At 35.9% G+C, this 7,281-nt stretch overlaps 1 non-coding gene across 1 annotated transcript; it reads left to right on the plus strand.

Moving 5' to 3' along the window:
- Positions 1-3,376: 3,376 nt before the first annotated feature.
- Positions 3,377-3,524, plus strand: LOC122280265. Its single transcript, XR_006229846.1, has one exon. It is a non-coding gene; the product is annotated as a small nucleolar RNA snoR135 (small nucleolar RNA).
- The last annotated feature ends 3,757 nt before the right edge of the window (positions 3,525-7,281 follow it).

Consider the following 7,281-nt stretch of genomic DNA (forward strand, 5'->3'; position numbering starts at 1 on the left):
AAAAAAAAGAAAAGAAAGAAAAAAGAGAAAAAGAAAGAAAAAGAAAGAAGAAAAAAGAGAAAAAGAAAAAAGAAAAAGGAAAAAAGGAAAAGAAGTGTAGGGAAAGAAGATGAGGTCTAATCCTCATTTCGGGAAAACATAACTAAACCGCCGCAACGATATTAAAAACCGTAAAAAAAACTAAAAGAAATAAAACACAACATCAATTAAATTAAAAACTAATTTTAAAATGCAATAAATTAAAATAAATAAACTAATATATTAATTAAAATAAAAACAACCATTTCAGTGAAAACACAAGCGAAAGCGGGTCATCACATCTTTTATGTAAGGATAATTCATTGGAGTGAAGCAGGCTGTTCATGCTTTTGGATTCTTATGAAAATGCCTAAAATCAAAGACCAGACTTTCATCTATTTTAGCAAGAACACTTGATAAGAGACTAAGCAGATCATAACTAGTATTGCAGGGGTAAGGGCCACCACCTCTTATGAGAAATACTTGGGATTACCAACACTGGTTTGGAGATCTAGAGCTACCTCTTTCAAGGAATTGTTGTCAAAGTGTATGACAAATTGAAGAACTTGAACACAAAGTACCTCTCACAAGCAGGCAAGGAGATCCTTCTGAAAGTTGTGGTGCAAGCAATTCCCACGTATAGCATGGGTCTGTTCAAACTTCCTAAAATCCCACTACAAACTCTCAACAAAGCTATGAGAAACTATTGGTGAGGGCTACAGGCTCAAGAGACCAGGAGGCTTGGGATTCATGGATATTGAAAATTTCAATATTGCTATGCTGGCCAAACAAAAGTGGAGGCCTCTTCAAAATCACAATTCCCTTGCTCCTAAAGTCCTTAGAGCTAAATACTTCCCAGCCACTGATTTCCTGAAAGCAAAGTTGGGCAGTAATCCTTCTTATATTTGGCAAAGTATTTTATTTATTAGACCTTTGTTGGAGGATGGCCTTTTATTGAGAATAGGCAATGGAGAGGCAATTAGTATTTGGACTGATAAGTGGTTGACTCAACATATCACCTTCAAACCTTAAAGCTTGATCAGGTTTCTATAGGCCGATACCAAGTTTGTAACCTTATTGACTTAGATACTCATCAGTGGAAGGACTCACTAGTCAATGCCATTTTTTTTTTCTAAAGAAGAAGCAACTGTCATTACAACCATCCTTATTAGTCACTATAATTGGCCTGATAAAAGGATTTGGAGATGCACTTCAAAGTGTAATTTTACTGTCAAAAGTGTATACCATCTTTGTGGTGAACTTCAAGATCATGACAAAGGACAAACCTCATACCTACAAACTAAGCAAGATGATTGGACCAAGATATGGCACCTGCAAATGCCAAATGCAAATAAAACTTTTTTTTGAAGAGCTTGTCTCAATGCTTTTCTGACAAGAGTTAACTTATTTATCAGAAAGGTTGATGTTAACACTAAGTGTCCCTTTTGTAAACAACACCTTGAGATAGTGGAGCATGTACTGTGGGATTGCATTGCAGCTAACGATGTATGGGGATAGTGCACAATTAGTATTCAAAAGAGTGGATCACATAACCAAATCTTCAAAGAACAAGTGGAGAAGTTGTTTGCTACTTTGAATTAGTTTGATATGGAGGAATTTGTTATTGTTTGTTGGTTGATATGGAAGAGGAGAAATGATTACATTTTCCATGATAAAATTTACTCATCCTTCTAATCTAGTGCAGCAAGCTAAAGTCCTAATATCTAAATTTAGACTTTCCTCTAAACCCTCAGGTAGCACCAAGTTTAGCAGGGCAATAAGCGATGCTTGGTATGCCCCTCCCCAAGGTATTTTCAAGTTAAATTGGGATGCTGCTTTGGACAATATTCATTGTAAGGTGGCGATAGGAGCTGTTATACATGATTGAGAGGGCACTATCAAGGCCACTTTGAGGATGAATAGGGACTTGTTCCCTAACCCCCTACTGCCTAAGTCTAAATAATTCTCTCATTGTATTGGAGAATGTTGCTTCTTGTATTCTTCCTCTTTTACCACATTGAAATAATACAAGTTTTTTCTCAATATATATATATAGAACAATATTTATTTATCATGCACCATTCAACACCCCCAAAGTAGGGGCAGAACTACATTTAGGGCATGACCCACCAAAATTTTTGAAAACCCTTACTCAATACATTTTTTTTTAGATGTCCTCAATATAAAGACAATTTGACAGCCCCATAAATTTTAAAAAATCTCACTTAGCACTTAGTTCTCCAACTTTCTTTTAGTTCTTCAAGAATTTTTTCATACTTGCACCTATTTTTTGGTCATTAGTAAAATCTCACATTGTCCCATTGATTTTTTTCCCCCCCACATAAAATAATAGGCAAGAAAATTTCTCAATCGTTTTTTTATAAGTTATTCGGTATATTTAAAACCTCATTTTTCCTATTTGTTAACACTTTCCCGTTCAAGTGTTCTACCAACTAGTTTATGTTTATTCAGTTTTGTTAACATCTATGCTACCATCGAGTTAACAATTACAAATTAAGGCTGCTTATATCCCATGGCTAGTCCTATCTTTATCATAGAGGCCTTACAACATTCAGCCTTAAAAATTCAACAATGAAGTTTATTTTTTGTTTTCTTAGCTTTTATCATTTATTTGTGCTTTTATGATGAATTTGTAGAACTATGTTCACTTTTTTTTATTATTTAATCTATTTTGAATGATTACAATACTGATTTTTTACTTCAAGTCTTTAAATAGATCTTTGGAAATGCACGTGTACTCATTTAAAGGGAATACTACAAAAGCATTTATATCGGTTCGCCTTTGACAAAACAGTTCCTCTTTGGAATGGTAACTCCAATCTTGTGCATTTAACGGCATCTAATAAACAGCTAACACATTAGCATTGCTCATAAAAGACGCATTCACCACATCATAGGATAAGAAAAGTAAAACAAGCTTAGAGTCTTGGACATGTGTATATTAGTCTATTCCGAAAAGAGTGACCCATTTTGACAGACCAAACATTTGCACCCACCCCACTGCCACTCGCCGTATGACCTTCACACCGGCAGAGGAGCTCCAAACCAAACTGGCACACTAGACAAGCTCCAGACCAGACTATCCACTAGCACTTATCTTAGTGTAATATATGCAACCCTCTGACACTTGAGTTACAACCAATCTTTACAATCCTTAAAATTAAAAAAACTCACTACTGCTCCTCCCAGAGAGACTGAAGCCAGTAGCTTTTGTTTCTCTCCTCTTTCTTTTCTTTGGTATCTCTCTTCTTCTTTTCATTTTCTTTGGTTGCTGATAGTTTTTGTTGATTTGATCAATTTTTTAAAGGAAATCCTAGATACTATTGCTAACCAGAGTAGAGCAGGGATTTGTGTGTATTAGCGTAGTGCTGTGACTAGTGCACTCTATTTCTGAAAGAGTTCCCTGCAAGATCCATCTAGGGAAGGTGGGCAATTGTATTTCATTTGAACCATTGAAATTTTCAACAATCATCTTCCCCACATCACCTTTGTTATCCTTATTTTCTAAACCCTACCAAATAATAATAATAATAATAATTTATCCTTTAAACAATCTTTACACATTGTTTAATTACGCAGGAAAAAAAAAAAAAAAGCTCTTGTGCAAGCCATAAAAATGGCGTTAAAGCCAAAAACCAGTTAAAAAAGCATTATAAACTCAAGAAAAAGAAAAATTCTCAAGAGTTAGAGCTATTTTGAGTTAAATTATGATCTAGGCAAATGCTCTCTCTCCCTCGCAACCATTTCTTTGAGCCTCTCTTCACTTTCCAAAGGAAAACCCATCAAGGATTTGGATAAAAAAAATGTGTAGAGAGAGAGAGAGAGAGAGACGTGAATGGAAAAAAAAATTCATCCTCTATGGTACGGACACATAATTTAAGAAATGTAGTGTCTACATGGCAGGCCTCCGTTGGAGGCTATTATTTGGAGGAAATCGGTTCAACTGATGGGAAGATATTCTCTTAACAAAAAAAACACTAATTCCGCCCCACCCTAAAGCAATGGAGAATATAAGTGAGATTATGAGAAGATCAATTAAAATTGTCTTATAGCAGAAGGATGTTAAAATAATTATAGAAAAACAACTACGAGCGCAAATAGCAGGGACAATATGTACAAGAACACGTCCCTTCAAACCCATGTGAAAATAGCAAGGATCATAAACAGTAGAGAGAAAATCCAAGCCATAAACATATATTGTGTGTACATCATATTATCTCTTTGTTTTTTTAATACTTTTTTTATAACCAAATTTTATTAAATAAAGTCCTTACAAGAAATTGCCTATCAAGCCAAACTGCTTGAGAAACAAAAAAGGGACAAAATCCCACCACATAACAATATCCTCTACATGCCACCCATATCTTAAAATATGAGCAACTTTGTTTCCTTGCCTATCAACATGCAAAAAAGTCAACTCCTGAAAGTTCTGAATCAATATTTTAATATCATAAAAAATATAAGCAAAATGAGTTAAAAAATCGAAAAAAGAATTAAAAGTTTTCACTAGGAGAAGACAATTGGTTTCCCCTATAAGCTTGAAAATTCCCAATTGAGAGCAAATCTGTAATCCTCTTAACATTGACATAACTTCTAAAAATTCTAAGGAAGAGACAGTGTATTCTAGCTTACTACAAGCCACAACAACATTACCCTCATGGTTTCCTAAAACCACTCCGATGCTTGCCTTGTCTATTTCACCAAAAGTAGCACCATCCACATGCATTTTCATAACACCATCAAGAGGAGGATGCCAACTTAACACACTTGGAGCTTCCTGGCTAAAACAATCAAAAACTTGCACTTTTTTAAATTCAGATTGCATAGATAAAGCTATAGAAATCACAAAAGAAACTTGAAGAACAACATTCTCATAAATAAATTTGTTTCTTCTATACCACAACTCCCAAGTAATAGCAATAAAAGTCATAAAATCTTCCTCATTACCCTTTTCCTTCACTTCCAATGCTAACTCCCAAAAGGACCTTTCATGTCCAAACTCCCTCAACAATGGAAAAAACTGGAGGCATAAAGTATTAACAGCTGAACAATAAAACAAAGCATGTGTAGCATCCTCTCTTTTGTTATGATGGAAAACACATACATCCCCCATCAGAATTTTTTTCCTTATCAAATTTTAGTAAGTTGGAAAATTTTCTTGACATACCCTCCAAGCAAATATCTTCATCTTCATCGGGATTTTCAGCTACCATAGACATTTCCAAAATGAAGCAAACTGCTGAGCTCGAGATCCTTCACCTTCTCTATGATAAATAGCATGCTGAAGCACTTTATATCCACGACAAACAGAATATTCCCATTCTTTTCAGTAGCCTAGTACCAAGAATCATCATGATTAGAATAGACATTAAGCTTCAAAATCTGAGACACAACCCTTGGATTGAAGAGAGCTCTTAATACTTCTACATTCCACCAACCCGTATCAGGATTCAATAAATCATGAACTCTCAGATTTTCTTGGCTAGGAATTTGGTTTACTCCTTGAAAATCTTCCTGTTGGATTCCAGGAATCCAAGAGTCTTGAAAAACCCTTATTTGAGCCCCATTTCCCACTCTCCACAAGCATCTAGATTTTAACAAATAAAGAGCACTATGAATACCTTTCCAAACACACAAGGGATTAAACCCAATTTTAGAGTCAAACAAAGAACACTTTGGGAAATACAGAGCTTTAAACATTTTGTGGAGAAGGGAAACTTCATTAGTGAGTAAACGCCAACCCAGTTTTGCTAGGAGAGCCAAATTAAAAGCATGCAAGTTTTTAAAACCCATCCCACCTCTAGATTTTGAATCATAGAGCTTCTCCAGTTGAACCCAATGAATTTTTCTCCCCTGAGATTGATTCCCCCACCATAATCGAGCCATCATCATTTCCATTTCGTGACATAAAACCTTTGGTAACAAAAAATAGCTCATAACATACATCTGGATGGACATAGCTACAACTTTTAGGAGTACTTCCTTACCCCCTTATGATAACATATTTCCTTTCCACATTTGAAGTATTTGGCACAATCATTGCTTGATTCTAGCAAAAGCTCTATGTTTCGATCTTCCAACACTACAACAAATATGCTTTTTAGTGATGGATTGAAACTAAAGGCTTTTTCTGTGACGGTTTGGGGGAACTGTCACTAAATGTTGGGGAATAAATTTTTAAAGTTTGAACGTCTTAGTTAGTTTGTTCGCACATCACCTTAACGTTTGAACGTTATGTATATTTACATGCGAACGTAAAAAATTTTAGCGCCAATGTTTGACTGTTATATGTACTTACGTGCAAACGTAACAATTATTAGTGCCAAAGTTCGAACGTAAAGTTGTAGAGTTTGAACGTTATATATTAATTTGCAGAAATTAATCATAATAGATATTTGTTTAATATTAAGGTTGCATAAGCTAATATTAAAGAAAATTGAGAGTATAAAGTAAGCTACAATACATACATTAAATAATATTGTCCATTACATATGTCGAAAATAGAAAACAAAATATATTAATTTTTACAAATGACATTCAGAACTGCTGGTTTACAAAAGATCAAAACTCCTCAGTCAATGTCTCAACCTTATTATATAGCATATCTACATGATGTGCAAGATGTGCGACAACTTGATCTATATGTGCAATCTGTCTATCGATCTGTCAGTCTATATGCGCCTTCATATCTGTCATTGCTGCACCAACCCAAGTAGGTCGCACATCCCCTGCAGATGCAACCGCTGGCTACTGACTAGTACTCGCAGATGGGCGAGCAACACCTGCCCCAGACTCGGTCGGAGGAACAAGATCTGATGTAGGACTAGACTTACACCGAGCTGAGCCTCTCCCTTGTCCAATGCTCCAACGGTGTGTGGTCATGTCGATGGGGCTCATATGGTTTAGCATCATCTCCTCTGCCTGGAGTGGCACTCCCTGGACTAGTAATAAGCGGCTGGTGATGACTCTGTACGGGAGATTGTCCGTTATAACAATGCTGGCCTCGTAACGGACTTGCTCAAATATAACGAGTGGCAAGTCAATGGGCTCTCCATGTGCCAAGTGAATCAGGAACTATGTGTGAGCCCGACTGAATGTGGTCTTATGTACTACAGGGTCTACATTTGTGGCAACAAAAATTTGCAACATGCGAAAGAAAGGCAGCAGCTGATTCTGGCTGAAGGAGTTCTGCTATCGAGCTTCGTGAGGATGTAGAAATCCTGATCCTACTCGTCATCACCA

This window comes from Carya illinoinensis, chromosome 10 (genome assembly GCF_018687715.1).
Source record: "Carya illinoinensis cultivar Pawnee chromosome 10, C.illinoinensisPawnee_v1, whole genome shotgun sequence".
Classification (NCBI taxonomy): Eukaryota; Viridiplantae; Streptophyta; class Magnoliopsida; order Fagales; family Juglandaceae; genus Carya; species Carya illinoinensis.